Here is a 25,152-nt window from a genome sequence, read left to right on the forward strand (position 1 = left end):
GACATTTGGAAGGACCGTATTTTTCCCAGTCACATATACCCAACCCACCAGAGTGAAGAGGCAGGGAATGTTACACGTCCCCTCTTCTAACGAAGTCCATGTAGCATAGGGGTCCCCAACCCTTGATCCCGGGCCCAGGACCCGGACTGTAGCATGCCAGCAACCGATCCGCACAAACAAGCAAAGCCCCATCTGTGGGATTCAGGCAGCACACAAAGCCACGCACTCTCCGGTCCGTGGAAAAACCTTTCTCCACGGAACTGGTCCCTGGTGCCCAAAAGGTTGGGGACCTCTGATCTAGCGGGACCAAGAAGAAGGTTTTCCTTGTGGTGGCTCCCTCTCTATGGAACGTCACTGATATAAGATTGCCCCCCCACTTTAAACACTTCCACAAGGCCCCGAATATCTGGTTTTGCCAATGGGACTGGGGACCCCAGAATCTGATGGAGCCCATCAAATGGGTCATTTGACTTGTCACCATGAGAATTGGGAACTATTGCTTTTTTATCGTTCGTTGTATTGGACTTTCATATCTTGTAAGTTGCCCAGAGGTCACTGAGAGTGAGTTGGGTAGCCATATATACATTTTCCTTAAATAAAAATAAATATTGCTAATAGGGACGAACAGATAGGTGTACTGTATATCTTGATAATCCTTCTGAAATGCTAACATTCTCCATGTCTTAGGACTGGATTTCCTGAAAATCACCTCCTTCCCCAGGAGTTTGTTTGTACAGTAATGAATTTGAGTTCTTCTCAACTCATTTGCAAAACATATCTGTCCGGAAGGGAATTTAGTTGGTAGCTCTATCCTTATTGGGAAATTTTGCTCCTATAACCAAGAATATTGTTTCAGTGCCAGAGCCTTTTAAAGAACTTTGAATTCTAAATTGGCTGGTTTTATGGTGCTTTTATCTTCTGCTTTTAATTAATCAATTAATTTAGGAAATTTATCTGCTGTCCATTCCCTTAATGGGTGGTAGGCAGCTTACAAAGATACGATAAAAGTACCCATTAAAAACAACACTGAAAGCGTAGCAAAATCTAAAACAGTCGTATTAAAAAAGGGCTTGGGCAAATGAATATGCTAAGCGTCCTTCTAAACTGTAACCAGAAAGGGGCTTGATTGCACTCTGAAAGCATTTTATTGCACAACAAAAACCACCATGGGAAAAGCAGGATTTAACGCCCGGTTAAAGACGTCAAGCTTGTCAGCTACAAGGGTGAGACCTTGGGTTTGAGACCTGACCATCACGGGATGGGGGTGAGCTCCCATTAATCTCCCCACCTCCTGCCCACCTACCAGTTTGGAAGCATGCAAATGCGAATAGATAAATGGGTACCCACTTTGGTGAGAAGGGGAACAGCTTTCCGTGTGCCTTTGGCATATAGTCATGCTGGCCACATGACCACAGAAAGACTCTTCCGACAACTCCGGCTCCTTCAGCTAGGAAATGGAGATGAGCACCACCCCATAGAGGCAGACATGACTGGACAGGGGGAACATGTTCCTTTAAAGGTAAAGGTAAAGGTTCCTCCATACATGCGTGCTAGTCGTTTCTGACTCTAGGGGCCGGTGCTCATCTCCGTTTCAAAGCCGAAGAGCCAGCGCTTGTCCGAGGACGTCTCCGTGGTCATGTGGCTGGCATGACTAGACGCCAAAGGCGCATGGAACGCTGTTACCTTCCCACCGTAGTGGTCCCTGTTTTTCTACTTGCATTTTTACATGCTTTCGAACTGCTAGGTTGGCAGAAGCTGGGATGAGTAACAGGCGCTCACTCTGTTACGCGGCACTCGGGATTCGACCCACCAAACTGCCGACCTTCTGATTGACAAGCTCAGCGTCCTAACCCACTGAGCCACCGCGTCCCCTTTACTTTACCTTTATTAAAGACATAGATATATCTTTGCTAGATTATCTATGGAATAGTCTCTAAAAGGTGCCTGGGGAAACCTAGGAATACTGGATGGATGGATAGGTTTTTAAAACATTTATATATCAGAAATTATGGGATAGATAGTCCTGCATGTAGTTTAAGGCTATGATACACCAAAGTGCTTTGGGCTCAGAAAACAACTGTTAAGTATTTCAGCATAAAACAGTGTTTCTCAGCATTGGCAACTTTAAGAGGCGCAAACTTCAGTTCCCAACATTCCCCATGTTGGCTGGGGGATTCTGGGAATTGAAGTCCACACATCTTCAGGTGGCCAAGGTTGATAAACACTGGCATAGAATGATGTTCTCCTCCAAGAGTCAAAATTAAATTGGAATGGCTTACCAATCGCAAGCAAGCAAGGAACTAGCCCAGAGCAATTATTTCCTGACTAAATTCATCCTGCAGTACAACCACAAGCCAGAGTTCTTAACTGTTTTACTTGTTTTTGACAGTTTAGCATTTATAACTTCAAGTATTAAAATAGCCCTACGCTCAGCAGGGTTGTCATCTTCGCATTTCCCCTCCCTGGTGCTATGTTCCTTCACTATGGACCACCTGGGTGTTGTCAGTGGTTACCTTTAAAAAAAATTACTTAATGTCTTTATTTTCCTAGCAAAACATTTTTTTTTAAAAAAAAGGAACTTAAAAAATCAAAACTGCAAACTAAAAATGCAAACTAAGAAAAGAAAAATATTATCGTACTTTTATACTTACCGGTACAGGTCGTGCTCAACTTACAACCACAACTGGGACCGGACTTTGCGTTGCTAAGCAAAGTGGCTGTTAAGTGAGTCATCTCATTTTATGTCCTTTTGCCATGGTTGTTAAGTGAATCACTGCAATCGCTCAAGCAGCTCGCATATTTGTCAGTGGATCCAGCTTCCCCCTCTTGACTTTGCTTGTCAGAAGCTGACTGGGAAGGTTGCGAATGGCAATCACATCCCCAGGATACTGCAGCCATCATAAACACACACCAAATGTGAAGTGCCTGAATTTGGACCACATGAACACAGGGATGCTATGACTGTTGTAAGTGTGAGTACCGGTCGTAAGTGCCATTGTAATGTCAAACGGTCCCTAAACGAATGGTTGCAAACAGTGGTGGAATTCAAATACCTGACCAACTGGTTCTCTTATTTGATGCAGGCCTGGGCCTCTGAGGCCTAGAATGGACTTTCGGAAGTAGCATCCATGCACTTCCGGTGGCCTTTTCTAGGACTGGAAGGTTTCCTAGCCTAGAATGGATTTCCGGAAGTGGTATCCGTGTACTTCCAGTGGCCTGTTCTAGGCCTGGGAGATCTCCTCCAGGCCTCGGAGGCCTAGACTGGAATTCTGGAAGCCAGCCACTTCTCCGAATGTAGCAAAATTTGCACCAAACCAGTGCAAACTGGCTGAATCCCACCATTGGTTATAAATTGAGGACTGACTGAAATCTCTGGTTTACCAATGAATTCACTACTGTAATATGAACAGTGCATAAGTTCCCATTCTAGGTGGTGGCTCTGCATAGCCTTTTTTTCTCCTCATCTAGCCTAATAAACCGATGGGAGTAGAGTTCTTTATCCCCAGTTTTTCTTCAAAATGGCAGCTCAAAAGGTTGATGGTCTTGGGGGTTGCATCTTTAGGATTTATTTATTTTACAAATGAAGGCGAAGATACATGTCCCAGGATAATGTTGCCGGATCCAAACTGTGTTGTTCACCAGGACCAGAGATTTAATCTTCTGAGCTTTTGGACTCATACTGGAGCCCGTCCTCAAGGGAACGTCCCCTCAGTAGCGTGTGTGCCTCTGCTAGAGCAGGGTTTTTCAACCATTTCACCTATTGTACCACTTTTAGAGTATGGCAACATCCAAGTACCACCAGTCGCCTAGCAAGGTTTCAAAAACTTGATGACCCCCCCCCAAAAAAGAAAAATAGCGATGAAATACGGGTAGTCCTCGACTTACAACAGTTTGCTTAGTGACTGTTCAAAGTGACAATGGCACTGAAAAAAGTGCCCCCCAAGCCATAGCCAAAGAAGACACCTGCCTGCCCGCCCGGCGGTGCTGTTCCTCCTGTCTGAGGTTTTCATTGATGTGAGCATTTCTGTTGAGGATTGGCAATGGGGTTGGGGTGGGGGTGTTTGGTTATTATTCCCCCCGTCTGCTGGGTGGTTGCAGCAAAAATGGTCACTTGACATGACCCTGGGACACTGTGATTGTCATAAATATAAATCAGTTGCCAAGCATCTGAATGTAAATCACAAGACCCTGGAGATGCTGCAACATTCCAGCCGATCAGCGCTTCTTCTGGGCTCAGTAGAAGCACCAGGATCAGCGCCGAGCTCCAGCTGGAGCCTGGCGCTGATCCTGGTGCTTCCACTGAGCCCTGACAGCCCCAAAGAAGTGCTGATCCTGGCGTTTCCGCTGAGTCCTGACAGCCCTGCAGCTCCAGCCATCTCTTGCTCAGGCTTGTGCAGTGCCGCCACTGGTTCAGCTCATTCCCATCCCCTGCTACCACTTTTCTAGGATGGTCACGTACCACCTGCCAGATGCCAATGTACCACAGGTGGTACCCGTACCACTGGTTGAAAAGCCCTGTGCTAGAGCATCCAGTGACCCACTGACCAACCCAGATTGTATCCCGCCTTTATTAATTTACTGTAAATGACTCAAGGTGGCCAAGAGACCCAATGCTCCTTTTGCTCCTTATTTTCCCCACAACAAAACTCCTTGAGCTGGGTTGGGCTGGGAGAGAGTGACTGGCCCAAGTCACCCAGAAGGCTTTCATGGCTAAAGCAGAATTTGAACTTGCAGTCTCCTGCTTTCTAGCCTAATGCAGATCAATGCTTGACTGTGGAGGTTTTTCCAGCCTGTTGGGATGCAAACAGGTGAAGGTGTTGGCCAACATTATTCACCTCTCTTTCTTTCTCTCTTTCTTTCTTTCTATCTTTCTTTCTTTCTTTCTTGTCTTTCTTTCTTTCTTTCTTTCTTTCTTTCTTTCTTTCTTTCTTTCTTTCTTTCTCTTTTTCTTTCTCTCTCTCTGACTCTCTGTGAGTCTTTCTCTTTCTCCTATTTCTCTTTCCCTTTCCCTTTCTTTCTCTTTGTCTCTGTGTTTTTCTCTCTCTTTCTCCTTCTCCACCTCCTCCTCTTCCTCCTCCTCTTTCTCTTTCACTTTCTCTCAATCTCGTCAGGATGCTTGAAGGAGCAGACTTCAAGAACAAGGTTGCGAGCCAGCTGTCTTGAGCAATATTTTGATGGTTTGCATCCAAGACGCAAAGCAGCAGTGCTGTGAATGCCAAGCGTAGTTCAGATCTGTAGCGTTAATTTCCCCACTGTGTCAGAAGAAAAAGTTTAGCAAGAAGCGAATGACATGAAAGTGATTCTTTTAAAAAAAGGAAAAAAAGAAAGAAAGAAAAAAGAATCCTATCGCGATGCAGTCGTAGTAGCGAGAATTACGGGGGAGATTTTTGATCTGCAGTAGTGTATTCCCTTTGCTAGGAGCCTGTGTCACTTCCACTATTTTTCTGAGCAACAAGAGAGAAAGCAAGGGAGCAGTGGGCCTCTTTGAGAAGGGAAGAGAACAAAACAACAACAACAAAAAAAACAAAAACACAGAAGTTGGCACTGTCTACCTGTGCAATTGCATTAAAAAGCATTTCCCCTCCTGTACAAAACCTTTGCATTATCTAACCTGAGGTGTTTTTTTTTAAATAAGGTGAACTTGCTAACTTGAAACTATTCCATTTTATTCATAAAATAATTTGAAGCATTTCTTTAGAAGCCTCAAAGGTATTACAGGTATTACAAAAATCAAAACTAGAAACTCAAAACGCAAGCTAAGAAAGAAAAGAAAAAGTAAGAAAAGGAAAAAAAATATTGATCATATTTTATACCTATCAATACAGGGATTCAGAGTTAGGCAACCTTGGCTCTTTCAAGACTGGTGGACTTCAATTCCCAGAATTCCTGAGCCAGCCATGCTGAGGGGAAAGGGAGAGGTTTCCAAGCTGAGCCATGTTGGCTCAGGAATTCTGGGAGTTGAAGTCTACGAGTCATAAAAGAGACAAGGTGGCCTACCCCTGGCCTAGGCCTAGGCTGCTTTATGACTCGTGGACTTCAACTCCCAGAATTCCTGAGCCAGCCATGCTGAGGGGAAAGGGAGAGGTTTCCAAGCTGAGCCATGCTGGCTCAGGAATTCTGGGAGTTGAAGTCCACCAGTCACAAAAGAGCCAAGGTTGCCTACCCTTGGGCTAGACCATAACTGGGACCAGAATTTTCATTGCTAAGCGAGGTGGCTGTTAAATAAGTCATATAATATTAATACTGTACCTATTTGCTTTGTTAAACATAAAATATCTATTCCATCCATGTCCATCCATCCATCTTCTTCCCTTCTCTATCTCTCTTTCCTGCCTGAGCATCTATCTACAGCAATAAACAACAGCACTTTTATACCACTTCACCGTGCTTTACAGCCCCTCTCTAAGTAGTTTGTAGAGTCAGCATTTTGCCCCCAACAATCTGGGTCCTCATTTTACCCGCCTCGAAAGGATGGAAGGCTGAGTCAACCTTGAGCCGGTGAGGATCGAACCCCTGGCAGTCAGCAGAATGAGCCTGCCATACTGCATTCTAACCACAGCTGTATATCAATCGCCCTCCTTCAGTCCTCTCCAGATGTTGCACTCCAGTCTCCAAAATCACAGCCGGCATGGTCTTGTTTGGCTGGCAATTATGGGACTTGACGTCCATCATATTGAAAGAGCACTAAATTCAGGGACGTGACTAGATTAACTGCATTTTTTTTCTAACTTCAGAGAAGATAAAGAGAAGGGTCAACGATAAAAGGAGGGGCGGGCATGGTTATCGTTCAGAGCGGCTTTGATCAAACAAGTGCTGAGGAATGCAGCACGGAGGCTCCGAGCTTTCTAGATTCCTGTGGCTGACAGGTAGATCACAGAAAACCTTAAATGGCTGTTTAGGGAAAAAGATGGATGGGTGAACACTTGCAAACAGACAGTTTCTTTGCCTGGCAGTGATTATTCCAGCTTTTGAAGCTTTCGACCAAAAAAGAAGATAACTCTTTAAAGAAGAGCTTCAAAAGCTCTTTAAAATATCTGTGTATGTATACACAGAGATACGCCATTTAAAGTTTCCACTGCATATAACAACGCATATACAGTAAAAAAAAATAACTTTATTTCAAAATATTTAAAGGATAAAAGAAATAACTACTCAAAAGGAGGGGAAAAAGAGGAAAACAAGAAAAGACATAGTGGATTGAAAATAAAATATCAAAATGAAACCTAAACATAATCTGAAGTAAAATATAAAGGGAATTGAGGTCACATAAAGTGTTACCGGTAGAACCACTTTATAATGCCTTGGTGAGGCCACACTTGGAACATTGCATCCAGGTTTTTTTTTAATTGAAAAGTTTTACAATACATTTTTTTAAAAAAACAAAACCCCTCCCAACCCCCTCCCCTCTCCCCAACCCTCCCCAACCCCTCCCTCCTTCCCTTCCCCCTCCCCCCTCCCCGACTTCCCAGAGCTCAATACAGGGTATAAAAATACAAGCAATCATAATCTACCTTATGCAAACAACAATAAAATGTTAAATCTATCGCACTTTAACTCTTATAAAATAACTACAAGCAATATAAATATCACATCAGTACTTATTCAAATGCTAGATGAAACTTTTTAGTCCCATATTTATTCTGGATATAATCAATCCGTCTTCTCCACTCCACAATATATCTCTGTTGCGATTGATCTTTCAAGTACGCTGAAATCTTTGCCATTTCCGCCAGATTGGAGACTTTTAAAGTCCATTCTTCTATAGTCGGCAGTTCTTCCTTCTTCCAATATTGCGCTACTAAAAGTCTCGCTGCCGTAATTAAGTTCAACATCAGCTTAATGTCCACAGCAGTAGTATCAGTAATAATGCCCAGTAAAAACAGTTGCGGACAAAACTTTATCCTTTTCTTGAATATCTTTTGCATGTTCCACCAGATTTTAATCCAAAAAGCTTTAACCTTTTTACAGGTCCACCATATATGAAAATACGTTGCATCTTCACTGCCACACCTCCAACATTTGGGCTGGCAGTTCGGATACATACTTGCTAGTTTTTTAGGATCTAAATGCCACCTATAAAACATTTTATAAAAGTTCTCTCTTAAGTTTTGAGCCTGCGTAAACTTTACATTTCTCGCCCAAATCTTTTCCCAAGTATCTATCCATTGTAATGACTTCTTGAAAATTCTGAAAAATTGCATCCAGTTTTGATCGCCAGGATATAAAAAAGATGTTGAAACTCTAGAAAGAGTACAGAGAAGTGTGGGTGCTTCAACATAGGGGGTTTTTAAGAAGAGATTGAGTAGCCATTTGTCTGAAATGGTATAGGGTTTCCTGCTTGAATAGAGGATTGGGTTAAACAACCTGCAAGGCCCCTTCCAACTCTGTTATTCTGTTAAAACATCAGCAAATACACATGATTTATATTTGTCATAAAATATGAAATTCATTATTTCATCGATTAAGTAATTAATCGACTGTATCAAATTAAACACATGATATCAACTGAGGAAATAGCTGTAAATCAATGTGAAACTCGAATGTTAATGTTTATGTTGATATCATCACTATTTGTCATTATCTAAAGTAGGTGAGCACACGTGATCAAAGGAAGGAAGGAAGGAAGGAAAGGGAGGGCGGGAGAGAAAGGGAAAGGGGAATAAGAAACAGAAGGAATGAAGAGACAAGTAAAGGGAAAAAGAAAAGAAAAAGATAAGCTTTGTAGTTAATTTTTGGAAGACTCCTACTCAGGTTCAGAAAAATCTATGAGCAACTGTAATTTTTCCATTGTCAAAATGAAGAGATTTTCATTTATGGTACTATATTTGTGAAGATGTTCAGCAACTTAGTGAGTTTTAGAATTATCCTTAGCGCTACCATTCATTTTTGATTTTCATTAAGACCCTTAACTTGTTAAAGAATAACTTCAGTTTAACTTATTTAATTAAAAGTTATCCCGAATCCTTTTCTTGTACATTTTCATCCCTCTTTGTAAAATGCATATATATATGTATGTATGTATGTATGTATGTATGTATGTATGGATGTATGTATATGTATGTATAGGAACGCGGTGGCTCAGTGGCTTAGGATGCTGAGCTTGTCGATCAGAAGGTCGGCAGTTTGGCGGGTTGAATCCCGAGTGCCGCGTAGCAGAGTGAGCGCCTGTTACTCGTCCCAGCTTCTGCCAACCTAGCAGTTCGAAAGCACGTAAAAATGCAAGTAGAAAAATAGGGACCACTCCGGTGGGAAGGTAACAGCGTTCCGTGTGCCTTTGGCGTCTAGTCATGCCGGCCACATGACCACGGAGACGTCCTTGGACAAGCGCTGGCTCTTCAGCTTTGAAACGGAGATGAGCACCGGCCCCTAGAGTCGGAAACGACTAGCATGCATGTGCGGAGGAACCTTTACCTTTATATATATATATGTGTGTGTGTGTGTGTATGTGTGTATGTATATATATATAAATGTATATAAACTTTGAGATATTATTTAATTCAACTCTGTGTATAATCATCACAACCGTCATTTGATCCCTGTCTATCCCTTGGTGTAGTGGTTAAGGCACTGGATTCAAAACTAGAGGTTGCAAGTTCTAATTCCTCCTTACGAAGAAAGCCAGCTGGGTAATCGTGGGCCAGTCACTATTTTAGCCCTAGGAAGAAGATACCATCTCTGAAATTTGCCAACAAAAACAGAGGGACAAGCAGTTGTTATTAGTCAACAGTGTCTTGAAGACACAGTGGCCATCATCATAATCTGGAACATCATATGGATCATAGCAGTGTCCACTGTTCTTCAGAGCAAATTTTAGTTTACAGATCATTTCTGCAAAAAACGTTAAATTTGTCCCAATCTCTGAAATCTGGTAATATTTGGCACCTTCTTTCAAAAAATAAAGTACACCATACAAGGTGAGCAAATTACATCCTCACTCTTAAAACAAAACCGATCAACGGGGGGGGGGGGGAAGAACCAGTCTATAAATGGTGCACCATCCATTTCCCAAAACTTCTCTTCCTGATCTTCCAAACATTTGCATTTCTGACTTGATTTAAGTAAGATCAGTGCAGAGGCAGCGCAAAAACCGGATTTTGCTAAGGTTTCTTGTGGACCTTTTGTATCTTTTCACTTGGGAAACTGATTATCTGAACCCTGTAAAAAAAAGATGTTGAGGCTCTAGAAAGAGTACAGAGAAGAGCAACAAAGATGATCAGGGGACGGGAGGCTAAAACAGACGAAGAACGATTGCTGGAATTGGGTATGTCTAGTTTAATGAAAAGAAGGATTAAGGGTGACATGATAGCAGTCTTCCGATATCTCAGGGAACGACTTGCCTCCAGAAGCTGTGAATGCTCCAACACTGGAAGTTTTTAAGAAGAGACTGGACAGCCATTTGTCTGAAATGGTATAGGGTTTCCTGCCTGAGCAGGGGGTTGGACTAGAACAGGGGTCTCCAACCCCAGGTCTGTGGACTGGCACCGGTCTGTAGCGTACCAACAAGTGGGCCACACAAACAAGCGAAGTCCATCCTCAGGATGCAGGCAGTATTCAAAGCCACACCCCCTCTGGTCCGCGGTCCATGACATTGGTCCCTGGTGCCCAAAAGGTTGGGGACCTCTGCATTAGAAGACCTCCAACTCTGTCATTCCGTTATATTCTACCCTGAGTTTGGTGATAATAACACTGAGTAAATATATTCCTCAAAACATTTACTCTTCCTTTAGCTTTGGCGAGTTTCATGCTTGTCTTGTAATTTTGTTAATTTTATCATTTTTTTTTCATGTAGCTGTAGCTTACAGAAGGAAGACTCCCCTTGCTTCTCTCCATAAATAACACTTGTAATCAAACTGGGCTTGAAAGCATTAATTACTTAGTGCAATTAATGTGTTCATTAATAAATTGCAAGTTTTAAAAGTGGATTTTAAATTGGATTCCAGTTGAACTTTGCCCTCTTTGAAAATGCGGCCTTATTGGAGTCAACATTTATGTAAGTGACAGATTTTCTCCTTAATTCAAAAAGGCATTTTTAAGCAAACAAACAAATAAATAAATGATATTTCTCATCTTTAATTTTCCAAAGAGAGGAAAAATTAAATGGCCTTATCAGAATGGGTTGGCCATATGTGTTTTAATTGGCTAATTAATCAAATTTCTCAGTTCTGTAGAACTTTCTTCAAAGAAAGAACTTTCTTTCTTCTCTTGGAGCTTCTTTACCTTCATTTCAGGGGGTCGTTGAGGAACGCTGCTCTAGAGATCACCAAATCCAACCCTTTACTCAATGTAGAAAGCCAAATTAAAGTATTATAACTCTTCGGACTCAGTTTGGATTCCTCCAATGGAGTCCAACAACTTTCATCATTAGGACTGTATTTCTATCAATCAGAATTTGCCAATCTGCAATTTCTGAGACCACCACCACCCCAAAACTTAAAATTAGGAAGAATATCCTGATTGTGAGAGATATTAGCAGTGGAACAACCTTATTTCTGGAGTCATGGAGACTCCATCACTGGAGATTTTCAAGAAAAGGCTAGGAGAGATTTGTATGGGGTGATCTGAGGATTCTTGCCTCTGGGCAAAGAGTTGGTCTAGAACAGGAGTAGGCAACCTTGGCTCTTTTATGACTCGTGGACTTCAACTCCCAGAATCCCTGAGCCAGCCATGCTGAGGGGAAAGGGAGAGGTTTCCAAGCTGAGCCATGCTGGCTCAGGAATTCTGGGATTTGAAGTCCACCAGTCATAGAAGAGCCAAGGTTGCCTACCCCTGGTCTAGAAGATCTTCAAAGTCTCTTCCAACCCTAGAATTCTCTAAGGTCACATAGTTTGGTTGGTGGCCAGAATTAGCCCTTTCCAACTCTAGGATTCTAAGATTTAGTGATACGTCACAAAATCTACAATTTCAGGAACATGGAGTGAGACATTGACATCATATTGTGCTGAAATGTGTTATTTCCCCCAAAGTCTTCTTCTCCAAGGGAAGATTCCAATCTTCTACTTTATTTTAGGACCCTTCTGAATTTCTTTGGAGGTGACTCTGTTGTTACATGATGACTGTAGATGATGGTGCTATAGAAGATGGTCCTAGACCTAGGGCCACAATTGAGCCCCAAATTTCTGTTGCTAAATGAGTGAGACAGTTGTTAAGTGAGTTTTGCCCCATTTCACGACCTGCCTTGCAATAGTTAAGTGAACCACTGCACTTGTTAAGTTAGTAACATGGTTGTTAAGTGAATCTCGCTTCCCCCACTGACTTTGCTTGTCTGAAGGTCGCAAAAGGGGATCACATGACCCCAGGACACTGCAACCGTCATAACTATGAGTCAGTTGCCCAGCCTCTGTATTTTTTTTCATGTGACCATGGGGATGAAAGCAACCATCGTAAATGTGAAAATTGGTCATAAGTCACTTTTTTTCAATGCTTGTTGAACAGTCACTAAACGAATTGCTCTGGATTGAGGACTGCTTGCCCTTTGTTCGCTTCAATTTGGTTGCTTTTTGCTTTCGGTTTGCTCTTTGATCCATCTCTCAATCACTCCCCCGTCTCCATGGTTTTCCTAATTTCTCTAATGGGAAGAGTTCACTCATGATCTTTTCCCTTGAGAATTAATTTTAAGAAGCCACGGAATCCAATCACCTTAGGCCCTTGATAATGTCCAACCTTTGAAAACCAAACCAATAATAATAATAATAATAATAATAATAATAATAATAATAATAATAATAATAATAATAATTCACCTTTTTTGGGGGGAAAAAGAATTCCTTTTCTATCGCGATGCATAATAAGGATCCAGACACAGAGAAAAGAATTTTTTTGCACCTCACTAATTTGATCGCCAGCTTTTCAAATGCACCCACTTTCTTTTCTTCTGCAAGTAATTACCGAGATTACATCTGAAATGCATTTCTTTTCTTTTCCTTATATTTTTTTTTGGGGGGGGAGGAAGGAATGGTTTAATCTACCCTCAACTCTGCTCTCCACCCGTCATACCATATTCAGGATTCATAGTACCGCTTTACTAAAAATAGCGTTTTCCAATCCAAAAGGGAGAGATTTTCACTTGTTATTCAGTCGGATCCATAGACAGCCTTGTCTTTAGTTTAAAGTTAATGGAGCTTGCACAAAAAGGATCCAGAATGTGACGAAGTGTGTGTGTGTGTGTGTGTGTGTGTGTGTGTGTGTGTGTGTGTGTGTCTGTAGAGGAAAACATTTGCTCCCAAATTGCTACTAGCAACAACGGAAATAAAACTATTTACAGTTAAGTCCCGGATCGCAACGCTCTTCTGCACCACTTTGTCTGCCGTTATGTCAGCAACAATTAATAAATCCTAATAATATGAATAAACTGCTGTGGCAGCTGCAAAGGGAAGCTGATCATCAGGAATACCACCCGTCCCCATTTTAATGTAATAGGTTGATAATGTTTCCTTCCAACGGCCTCTCTTAATCTCCCAAGATCCCTCTGAATCTCCTAGCAGTCACCTCCTGTTAAATTGTGGAGTGTGTGTGTGTGTGTGTGTTGTATATGTAAGAATCCAGGTATTTCGATGCAAAGTTTCAAATTATTCTTTAGTGTATACAGGATTGCCTGTTTGAATGTTTCCAAGAAAGTATTGTTCTTATGTGACAACAGGTCAGGAAGACTCTGCATTAATTACACTAACATATGGTTATTAACAGATTCTAGCCCAGGGACCAATACTTTACAATGTTATCTTCCAGATAGTCAGATGTTAGCCATATTGTCAGTGCTGGCAGCTATTGTTTCACTCATTTACTTCACAGAGCTAATTACTCCCTAATAATAACTTTACCTTGGAGTTTTTCACTTGCTTGTGCCAGCAAACCTGTTCACACTACATATGCTAATTATTGGCACTTATTCATTATGTTAAGATAGCTTTAAGATCAAGCTGTGCAGGCTGGCTTTCCGTATAGAACCAGCTGGCTGCAAACTTTTTTTTTCCCTCTTCCTCTTTTTATTTCCATTCCCCCCCCCCCCATCCTCCTAACTAAAGTCATTAAAACTTTTACCGTGGTATCATCTTATTATCTTAACAAGATTTGGTGTTGGAGAAGCTGAATTATTTTCAGTTATCGCTCCCGCCCTCCAAACAAGGGCATATCTGTAACAAGATGTATCTCATTTTTATAATCACTTTTTCCCCCCTTAATCATCTATATAACACTTTTAATGTGTTCCGCTATCCTTATCTCAGAACTCTACCATCTGCGGCAAAAAAATGCAGGACAATTTTTTCCCCCCCTCTCACCCAATAAATTTTTGTCACCACGTTTCAGTAGGACTGAACTGATGCAACGGTCTGCTGAGTTCGGAGAGGTGGTTTTGCGGGGGGGGGGTGTAGAGAGGGAAGAAGAAAAAGGAGGAGAGACATTTAGAAATGTCATGAGTTAGGCAGATATTATGTAGGGAATATTTGTAGCTCACGGTTGTTCTGTGGGTTCTTGGTGGCCTCTGAGCTTGGTTGTGTTCTTGCAGACTTTTCATTACCCAACTAGGTAACATCATCATAGAAAGGAGTGGGGTTTGCTATTCTATTCTATTCTATTCTAGTCTATTCTAGTCTAGTCTAGTCTAGTCTAGTCTAGTCTAGTCTAGTCTAGTCTAGTCTAGTGTAATCTAGTCTAGTCTACTGTATTATATTCTATTCTATTCTGTTCTGTTCTGTTCTGTTCTGTTCTGTTCTGTTCTATTCTATTCTAGTCTAGCCTTGGTGGAGCAGTGGGCTAATGCCTCCTTAAGTAACACCAGCTGCCTGCAATTAGGGCAGGTTCGCATCCCACCAGGCTCAAGGTTGACTCAGCCTTCCATCCTTCTGAGGTAGGTAAAATGAGGACCCAGATTGTTGGGGGCAATTAAGCTGACTTTGTAATAATGCCGCTTGCAGTGTGTGTGAAAGCCCTAATAAGCAGGCATATACATAGAATGAAGGCTACTGCTAAGCTTGTAAGCCGCCCTGAGTCTTCGGAGAAGGGCGGGATATAAATGGAATTAAAATGAAAATAAATAAAAAATAAAAATAGTCTAGTCTGTAGTCAGGTTTGAACTGTGGGGTCCTTGGTGTTCTCTGAGATTGGTGGTTTTCTTGCAGACGTTTCATTACCCAACTAGCTAACATAATCAGTGACTGATGATGCACTGAGCACCAATGATATCAGTTGGGTAATGAAACGTCTGCTAGTTCAGAGATCGCCAAGGACCCCCGAGATGATGTGTTTCTTCATGTTGAGTTAGCGGTGGTGAAGTCTCAAAAATCTAGATGCCACCTACCAACTTCCCTGCTGCCCGCACAAAAACAGGATCTGATTTCCAAAATGCAGCTGTGAAATCACACGGCTGCTTTAAATAAATGGGGGAAAAAAGACTAGCTCTGAATCATCTTCCTGAAACCGAATTTGGATGGCTGCTCATCCAACTTTTCTTCTCGTTAAAAGTTTTTGAGAGCCTGGGTCATGGTTAAGAAGGGGGATTAGGAGAGGGGAGAGCCAGGTTTTTAGGCCCTCCTCAGCCACAGAACCTCCCAAAACACTTTGGGCCAGTCCTTCTCTTCCAACCTTGTAAGAGCAGGTAGCCCTATGTCTGCCATCTTGTAAAACGCAGGATAGGAAAAAAAATACATATACAGTATTCATGTTATCCTTGACACATTTTCTACGGAACGTGTAACACAATACAGCAGTGAGATTTCTTCTGTAGTTCTTTTCTTCATAGATAGATAGATAGATAGATAGATAGATAGATAGATAGATAGATAGATGATAGATAGATAGATAGATAGATAGATAGATAGATAGATAGATAGATAGATAGATAGAGTTATAGTTTATAGGCTTGGAAGAATAAACCTTTGGTCCTGGTGACCAACTCAGACTGGATCCTACAATATAGTTATAAATACAGATGATGATATAGATATAAATGATATAGATGATAATATAGAGATGAGAGAAGAGAGAGAGACAGAGACAGAGAGAGACAGAGATCTAACTGTTTGTCCAACAGTTTACCTCAGATTTAATCATAGGCAAAATTTAGTACAATATCTAGAAATATTACTCTTAGGCACTACACCGAAAATATTTAATTCTTCTAATTTTATTTAAAATTAAAAGTGTATACACACATATACATATACATATAGGTAAAGGTAAAGGTTCCCCCGCACATGCATGCTAGTCGTTTCCAACTCTAGGAGCCGGTGCTCATCTCCGTTTCATATATATATATATATATATATATATATATATATATATATATATATATATATATATATATATATATATACACACACACATAAAATGCCATTTAAAATACTGATAAAATAATTTAAAAGATAGCTGCAAGACTTCTGGCAAAACTCAGGACTTACTCTTTTCTTTTTCTCTCCCCCCCTCACCACCAAATTCTTTGGTGATCACTGAGCAATGCCTGAAACAGATCCAGCATCTGAGGTTTTTTGAAAAGTGACATCAGTGCATTTTGGAAATAAAGTCCCTACAATGTGGCACTTGAAAATAGTGTTTGTTCTTTTCATTTTATTGCATGCATGTGTTTTGACTTATGAAATTTCAGTTGGCAGTCCCTATGCAAAGAAATGTGTGTTATATTAATGCCTGACATTAATGTATATGGATCCCCCACCTCACGATGTGTGTCTAAATCAAGTGCCACTTCTAAGATATCTCAATTTGGTTTCCTAGGTTGATATTTGTTAAGATCCAGTGGGGAGAATAATAATAATAATAATAATAATAATAATAATAATAATAATAATAATAATAATAATGATGATGATGATGATGATGATGATGATGATGATGATGATGATGATGATGTTGGAAGGGACCTTGGAGGTCATCTAGTCCAACCCCCTGCTCAGGCAGGAAACCCTATACCATTTCAGACACATGGTTGTCCAGTCTCTTCTTAAAAACCTCCAGTGTTGGAGCATTCACCACCTCTGGAGGCAGGTTGGTTAGTTTCCATCCGTTGCTTCTTGTCCTGCTTTCAGGTGCTTTGGAGAATAGCTTGACTCCCTCTTCTTTGGGGCAGCCCCTGAGATATTGGAAGACTGCTATCATGTCCCCCCTCATCCTTTTCTTCATTAAACTGGACATACCCAATTCCAGCAACTCTTCCTTATATGTTTTAGCCTCCAGTCCCCTGATCATCTTTGTTGCTCTTCTCTGTACTCTTTCTAGATCATAAATTGGATTTGCGCATACAGGTAGTCCTCAACTTATGAGCCCACCTGTTGAGCCCAACGTTTCAGTTGCTAAGCAGGACCTTTGTTAAGTGAGTTTTGCCCCATTTTGCAACCTTTCTTGCCACAGTGAATCACTGCCGTTGATTAGTGAGTAACCCGGTTTTTAAATGAATCTGGCTTCCCCATTGACTTTGCTTGTCAGAAGGTCGCAAAAGGGGATCACATGACCTTGGGACACAGCAACGGTCATAAACATGAACCAAGCATCTGAATTAAAGGAGCCTTGGTGGAGCAGTGGGCTAATGCCTCCTTAAGTAACACCAGCTGCCTGCAATTAGTGCAGGTTCACATCCCACCAGGCTCAAGGTTGACTCAGCCTTCCATCCTTCCGAGGTAGGTAAAATGAGGACCCAGATTGTTGGGGGCAATTAAGCTGACTTTGTAACAATGCCGCTTGGGGGGGGTGTGAAAGCCCTAATAAGCAGGCATATACATAGAATGAAGGCTACTGCTAAGCTTGTAAGCCGCCTTGAGTCTTCGGAAAAGGGCGGGATATAAATGGAATTAAAATAAAAAATAAATAAAAATAAAATAAAAAATGAATTGTGATCATGGAGATGCTGCAGAGGTCATAACTGTGAAAAATGGCAATAAATCACTTTATTTCAGTGCTGTTGTAACTTTGAACAGTCGCTAAATAAACATTTGTAAGTCGAGGACTTCCTGTACAAAAATTGAGGCTGTGGGTACCTCAAGGGGAAAGGATCTACAGATATTTGGTCCTTAACTTTTGTAAAAAAAAAAAAATCTAGTGAATCCCACTATGCTTAGTCTGTTGTGATGTTGGCATGAGGTCTAAAACTCTTTTTAATTTCCCAAGCACTTAATCCTCTCTCCCGCTTGATGATGGCTTTAATTCCACTGTCTGCTCTAATGCTGCTACAAAAAAAAAGGAGGGAGAGATGACAACCGGATTGTCTCATTTTAATTTCTTTTTTTTCGCCTCAGGTTATTTTTTTTTTAAAAAAAGGGTCCTAAAATAAGTGTAATTGTAGACCATCTGATCCCTATTCAAAATGCTTCTGTGAACGTATTGGTTTTAAGGGTTATCTTTTCATATCAACTTTTGCTTTAGAGGACTCGATTCAATTGATTGCTTTCTTTTCTTTCCTATGAATTCACTGAGGAGAAAAGTGACCTTACTTAGAATCACCCAATGAGCTTTATGGATGATTAGACAATCCATAATCCTAGTTCTGTGTTCCCCCATCTGGGTGCCCTCCAGATGCGCTGAAATACATGTCTCAGGATTCCCATTAAAAATGACCTAACATTGTCCTCATTCAAAGATCCAGCTACTGTGTTCCTTGCCTGAAACATATGTTCCTTCTTAACAGGCTGTGTAAACTGTACCTTTTTTTTTTTTTTATTAAATTTATTATTTAAAAACATTGGACACAGTACCAGCGAGCTGACAAACCTTTTTGTCTACAATGTTTAAATATATATATATATACATGTATATATGTACATCAAAAATACACTTAAATACACTTAGATTACAAATCGGTGAGATACCACAATATTTAAAACAATGAGCTAGTCTGTAAAACCTAATAGAGACCTTTCTTTTTATCCATCCAAAGATACAATTTGTTCCAAATTCTATAATAGTCTGATTGATCTTTATTCTTTAATTCCAAAGTTAATTTGTCCATTTCAGCGCAATCCCAAATTTTCCTAATAACCTCTTTTTGTCCTGGGATCTCATTCTTTTTCCATTTTTGCGCAAATGATATTCTAGCTGCTGTGATAATATGGATCGTTAAGTATAGCACATCTTTAGGATATTTCTCTTTCGTGATTCCCAACAAGAAAAGTTCTGGACTAAACTCCAGATCTTGTTTCAATATTTCTTTCAGCCAAATCCAAATCATTCTCCAAAATTTTTGTGTTTTACTGCAAGACCACCACGTGTGGAAGTATGTGCCTATCTCTTCAGAACACTTCCAACATTTGGGAGATGCTGTTGTGTACATTTTTGCTAAGCGGGCTGGGGGAAGATGCCATCGGTAAAACATTTTAAATAAATTTTCTTTATACGATGAGGCCAGTGTTATCCTTTTATTCCTATCCCAAATTGTTTGCCAAGTATCTAGGTCGATGTTATGTCCTAAATTGTTAGCCCAGATCAACATGGGGTCTTTCACTTGCTCTTCAAACAGCTTATATCCCAAAAGTAATTTATAAAAATTCCTTATTTGTTTAGAGTCCGGTCCCAATAATATTTTGTCCAATGCTGTTTCAGAGGTATATATCCCCCATTCATTTTTATCCTTCCTAAATCTCGATTGGATTTGTAAGTAGGCCCACCAATCGAGTTTTATACCTTGTAATTCTAGTTCATTCCTAAGTTTCAATTCCCCCTCCTCATTCAGAATATCCTTGTATGAGATTATGTTACCCAAATCAAACAGATTTGGGTAAACTATCGCTTCAAGGGTGGATAGCCAGACCGGTATTTTGGTGTAATTGTGAGATCTAATTTTTTTCCAAGTATTGAGTAGCGCTTGCCTGATCCGGTGTCTTTGAAAATGCGAGAAAAGACCTTGTTTCTCCGTCCATAGGAAAGCATGCCAGCCATATTGCAAATTGTGACCCTCTAAAGTTAATAGTCTTCTATTTCTCAAGATTACCCATTCTCTAATCCAGCTCAGGGCCGCGGCGTGGTAATATAATTCCCAGTCTGGCAATCCAAAACCCCCATTTTCCTTCGTGTCTTGTAAATATTTCAATTTAATTCTTGGTTTTTTCCCCTGCCAAATAAAATTTAGTGATAATTTATCCAAATTTCGAAAAAATTTAGAGTCGAGTTGAATTGGGATATTCTGAAACAGAAACAGGATTTTAGGCAGAATATTCATCTTAATGACAGCGATTCTTCCCAATAATGAGAGTTTTAGGTTTCCCCATCTTTCCAGGTCACCTTTTATTTGATTCACTACACTATCATAATTATCCTTTTTGAGTGAAGTGCATCTAGCCGTAATGTTAATCCCTAAATATTTTATTTTCTTGACTATTTCTATATCCGTGATTTCGGCCAGATTACCTTTTTGTTTATTGGTCATATTTTTAACAATCATCTTGGTCTTATTTCTATTTATTCGCAGTCCGGCAACCTCACCATATTTAGATAATTCTTCCAATAGCTTTGGTCCCGTCTGACATGGATCCTCCATAATAAAAACTAGATCGTCCGCGAAAGCTTACAATTTAAAGGTTTCCTTTTTAATGGTTAATCCTTTTATCTTTGGGTCGTTTCTTATAGTTCTCGTTAATACTTCAAGAGTCAATATAAACAGCAACGGTGATAAGGGGCAGCCTTGCCGTGTTCCCTTTTGAATTTGAAACTTGCTAGATGCTTCCCCATTAATAATTATTTTTGCTTCCTGATTGTCATAAATTGCCCTAATTATATTTATAAATTTTTCTCCCATATTCATAAAGCTAAGCTGTTGGCACAAAAAAGACCATTTAACATTGTCAAATGCCTTTTGGGCGTCTAAGAAAAGTAATGCCATCTGTTGTTCGCTATGTAATTCATAGTACTCCAATGTATCTAATATTATTCTAATGTTATGCTTAGTGTGTCTCTTAGCGAGAAAACCATTTTGATCTGCGTGTATGAAATCATTCAGAAATCGTTTCAATCGTTCCGCTATAATTGATGTAAATATCTTGTAGTCCGAGTTAAGAAGTGATATGGGTCTGTAATTTTGGATTAATGTATGGTCTGTGTTATCTTTCGGAATAAGGGTTATGTTTGCCTCTAGCCAAGATTTAGGCGTCCTTGCGCCTTCTAATACTGCGTTAAATACCTCCACTAGGGGTTGAGCTAGGATATTTTGTGATTCTTTATAAATCTCTGATGGAAGACCGTCGGGTCCCGATGCTTTATTATTCTTTTGTGCATTAATAGCTTTTATCACCTCAGATAGTCGAATTTCCTCGTTTAACATATTTCTGGTATCTTCTGTGACCTTAGGTAGTTTGGCTCTTTGAAAATATTCCTCCATTTTCTCCACACTTGCCTGGCTATCTTCTTTATATAAACGTTCATAAAATTCCTGGGCTATAATTTTTTTTTTTCCTCCTGGTGGAATATTCTCCCTTCCTCATCTCGTAGTTCGTGAATCCAGTTTTTCCCCTTTTGTTTTCCCAATTTGTATGCGAGCCACCGGCCCGGTTTATTTGCATTTTCAAAAAAATTTTGTTTCGTGTTTCTCAATTGTTGTGCCAATTTCTCTTTGTCTAGAATGTTAAGTTTGTGTTTAATCAGATCCATAGATTGCTTGATATTCTCTTTTTGTGGATCTTGTTGGAGTGTAACTTCTAAGCTCTTATATTCCTCTTCTAATCTTTCCCGTTGTTGTCTTTTCCCCTTATTTTTATATACCATATATGCCCTCGCTACCCCTCTCATCATTGCCTTAGCTGTATCCCAATTGTTTTGTACTGAGGTGTCTATAGCTTTATTTTCCTTAAAGAAAAAACTTAGTTCTCTCTCCATCTTAGATTTGAATTCGTCTTCTTTTAAAATTGCTCTTTGAAGCGTCCATCTGGTTATTTTTTTGGAACCTTTCCAGATAAGTTTAATAGGATTGTGATCTGCCCAAGTACCTGTCGCTATATGTACCTCGTCTATTTCTGAACTAATTTCTTTCGTCATCCACACCATGTCTATTCTAGACCATGAGTTATGTCGGTTGGAGTAATATGTATATTGTCTAGCCTTACGATTTCTTTCCCTCCAGACATCTTGGATATTTAGTTCCTCAGCCAAGTTAAGAAAAGATCTCGGTAGAGTTCTTCTCTTCTTTTTCCTAAGCGTCTTTCCCATATAATCCAAATTTATATCTAGGATAGCATTAAAATCTCCTATTAAACAAATCTCCTCATAATCAATGCTACATATCTTATTGTGAAGTGTTTTGAAAAATTGTTCTTGGTTATGGTTTGGGGCATATATCTCTACCATCATGACCTTCCTGTGATTTATTATAACCTCGACTATCAGTATTCTACCCTCTTTATCGTTATAAATTTGTTTTGCAGTCAATTTTGGGTTTACATATAGTGCCACTCCTCTCTTTTTCTTGTGTCGGTCTAAGGAAACGAATAGGTTCCCTATTCTTGGTTGTACTAACAAATATTTTTGTTGTTCCTTTATATGGACTTCTTGTATTGCCACGATATCCAATTGTTGGTGAATAAGCCTATTAAAAAATTTCCGCCTTTTCACTGGCGAATTCAATCCATTAATATTCACAGACATAATACTACACTCACCTCCCTTCATCTTACTTATTTCTGGTTTTTGTGGATCTCGTGATTCGGGGCTCTCTCTCTTCCTTGTCTCTAGTTCCATGTTTCTCTGTTAACTCACCGGATTTGTTCCTTCTATCCTCTGTAGCTAAGATCTTCCCATCCATTGCCACACGTATTGTATCTCTTTCTCTTACCTCCCTTCCATCTTGATCTTCTAAATCTACTTCCTCTTGGCTATGGAAGTGGCGTTTGTAAAAATCTTCTGCCTTCTCTATCGTGTCCAGTCTATGCCTTCTATCCTGCCACGTAACAAGAATACCCTCTGGAGTTAGCCATCTAAAGTTTACATTTTCTCTTATTAGTTTGGATGTTAAGAATTGATAGCCGCGTCTCAGATCCCTCATCCTTTTAGGTATCTGTTTAAGGATGGTGATTGGTTGGCCCCGAAATTCTAATGGTTCCTCTCTAGATCTATGCAGAAGCTCATCCCGAATTGATTTTTTAACTAACCTTACATGTACTTCTTTTGGGAGGTTGTGCCTTCTCGCATAATTAGTTTGGACCCTGTATGTTTCATCAATTTCCGCCAGCATTTCCTCCTTCCCTACACCGAGTGCCTTTGCCATCAGTTCTGCCATCATGACCAACAGATCTTCCCCTCTTTTTTCTTGAACGTTCTGGAAGCGTAGATAATGAGCAGCCTTTTCTGCTTCCAGAAAAATGACTGTTGTTTCTAATTCCTTATTAGCCTGAAGGAGTGTTTCATTTAAATCATCTACTCTCTTTTCCTCTTTTTCCATTCTAGCTTCCATATCTTGAAGTCTTTGTTCATTTTTGACTAATTGCTGTTGAATCCCTTCAAATTTATCATCTATCGCTTGGATTTTCCCCTTTAATTCACCAGTGTCGTTTCTTATTTGGCCTATTTCTCTCTTCATCTCCTCGTGGTTTTTGGCCATTGCCTCGTGTAGGTTTTGCAAAAGGGCATGTAAATCTTTAAAGGAATTCGAGTTAGATCTTTCCCTTTGCAGCATATCCTCTATAGATTTCTGATTGGAGGGACTTGAGGCCATCCCCTGTCCCTGTGCTGCTGCCTTTTTGCCAGCGCTAGGCTTAGTTGCTCCCGAGATACTTGTCATGTTTCCCCAATTTTAACAGCGTTTTATCAATGTATAATACCCTGAGTCTTATATAAACCTTTTAACTCTATGACAAAAGATATATAAAACAGTTACCACCAGATACTTATTACCAACTAAGCAATTTATATAATAGAATTCTATAGTATGAATATAATCAAAGTCACGTTCTTCTTCTTTCCCCCCCCCCCGTTTCCGGCACAGAAATTGGCACCTTTTCCGTCTTCCTCTGCTGTCAAAGACCAGTAGGTGTCCCACTAAACAAACCTCCAGTTACTAAATTGCTATATCAAATGGCCGCCCGTGACAAGTAGAGTAGAATTTCAAAAGTTTCAAAAGTTCACAAATTCAAAATTTACCAGGATAGACCAGACTAGACCAAGCTGATCGCTTTCCACGCCCGACAATCCAGAGTTCAGTCTCTAAGGCTCCAAAGCTCAGACTTTGACCTGTTGTAGCTTTTCTCCAGCTAGAATACAGTCATATAGTCTTCGGCTTTCTTTCCCTTGCTGTTTTTGCCAAACGCCTCCCTCAAGACTTCTATCGCCGCTTATTCCCTCTCCGTGAGGCTCCCACTTCGAACCAGTACCTCTTTCACAAGCGCTTCCTATTTAATATTCGGATACACTCTCCGTCAGCTCCGCTCTACCGTTGTCCCGCTGCTTACGTGCTAGCTCCGTCCCTCTGTCAGATCTTCATGTCGGCCATTACTGGCCTCCTTCTCCCCGGTTCGCTCGCATCAGACTTTCTCCGGATCTTCAACACGAACTGCCGCTCATGAAGGTTCTCCGGGCTGCCTGCAACTTCGGATGTCCCTACAGGACCTCCTGAAGCTCCGAAAAGCCCCCGCGAACACTGGGTGAGAGGTTGTGCGAGGAGAGAGCTCCATTCACACAGCCGCCCGCTCTGACAGTTGGCTCCGCCCCCTAAACTGTACCTTTTTGTTAAGCTATTTTGTAAAGTACTATATGTACTAATCAGGTTATACATTAAGTAAAAAAAAGCACAAATATTTCAGTCCAGTTTTTAAAAATGAACAACTTTCAAAGTCTAGCCAAATTCTCCTCCTCCTCCTCCTCCTCCTCCTCCTCCTCCTCCTCCTTCTTCTTCTTCTTCTTCTTCTTCTTCTTCTTCTTCTTCTTCTTCTTCTTCTTCTTCTTCTTCTTCTTCTTCTTCTTCTTCTTCTTCTTCTTCTTCCCCCCCCCCTCCTCCTCCTCCTCCTCCTCCTCCTCCTCCTCTTCTTCTTCTTCTTCTTCTTCTTCTTCTTCTTCTTCTTCTTCTTCTTCTTCTTCTTCTTCTTCTTCTCCTCCTCCTCCTCCTCCTCCTCCTCCTCCCAGCCATCTCACATATGTGATCTAAAATGACTTACAGTAAAATAAATACACAAAATTCCTTCCTTCCTTCCTTCCTTCCTTCCTTCCTTCCTTCCTTCCTTCCTTCCTTCCTTCCTT

The 25,152-nt window shown here is 40.5% G+C and overlaps 1 protein-coding gene across 2 annotated transcripts in view; it reads left to right on the forward strand.

Annotated features, from left to right (window-relative positions):
* SOX5 (SRY-box transcription factor 5) overlaps positions 1-25,152 on the forward strand; it is a gene marked incomplete at its 5' end in the record, with an annotated part of 496,539 nt that overhangs the window by 273,644 nt on the left and 197,743 nt on the right. The window lies entirely within an intron of this gene.

The sequence above is a fragment of the Vipera ursinii genome, assembly GCF_947247035.1.
Source record: "Vipera ursinii genome assembly, chromosome: 6".
Taxonomy (NCBI): Eukaryota; Metazoa; Chordata; class Lepidosauria; order Squamata; family Viperidae; genus Vipera; species Vipera ursinii.